We start from the raw sequence: 823 nt of genomic DNA on the forward strand, positions 1-823 counted from the left end.
TATTCTTAACGTCTTGAGTATTCTTTTCAAACTGTTCATGCATTCTCAATTCTAGAGAGACTTCCTTTTTCTTCTCCTCAGCTCTTTGGTTAAACTCTTCCTTGCCCATCATTTCATTATCATTATCATTATTATTATTATCATCATTATTATTATTATTATTATTAATATTATTATTATTATTATTATTATTATTATTATTATTATTATTATTATTATTATTATTATTTCATTAATACTCACAGCTTATTTTGCTGGGTATGGTGGAAGGTGTCAGCTATCCTCACCCTACATACCAATTCTTGCTGTTCCAAGCAATGTTGATTTTTGTAGGTGTTCTACCCTCCCACTTGCACCTATCTTTTTCGGCCATGCTGGTAGCTGAGTGTTGATACTTCCAAGTGCGCCAATTACTATTGGGACAACCTCTACTCTCATTGATCACAACCTTCGTATTTCCCTCTTCAAATCGACATAGCTACTTATTTTTTCTTCTGTCTCATTCATCCTGTTGTCACTGCGACATGCTATGTCGATTATCATGCATGTTCTTTCTTTTTTATTCACCACAACAATATCCGGTTTCTGATGTCTGGTCAGGTGATCGCACTGAATCATTGTATCCCACAGGATTTTGCAATTCTCAGTCACAGTGACTCCATCTGGGGTTTGCTTATTCCACACGCTTACTCACTGTAGGCTGATTTCCACTATTCTTCTTCTTCTCTTCTTCTTCTTCTTCTTCTTCTTCTTCTTCTTCTTCTTCTTCTTCTTCTTCTTCTTCTTCTTCTTCTTCTTCTTCTTCTTCTTCTTCTTCTTCTTC

The sequence above is a fragment of the Octopus bimaculoides genome, chromosome 5 (genome assembly GCF_001194135.2).
Source record: "Octopus bimaculoides isolate UCB-OBI-ISO-001 chromosome 5, ASM119413v2, whole genome shotgun sequence".
Lineage (NCBI taxonomy): Eukaryota > Metazoa > Mollusca > Cephalopoda > Octopoda > Octopodidae > Octopus > Octopus bimaculoides.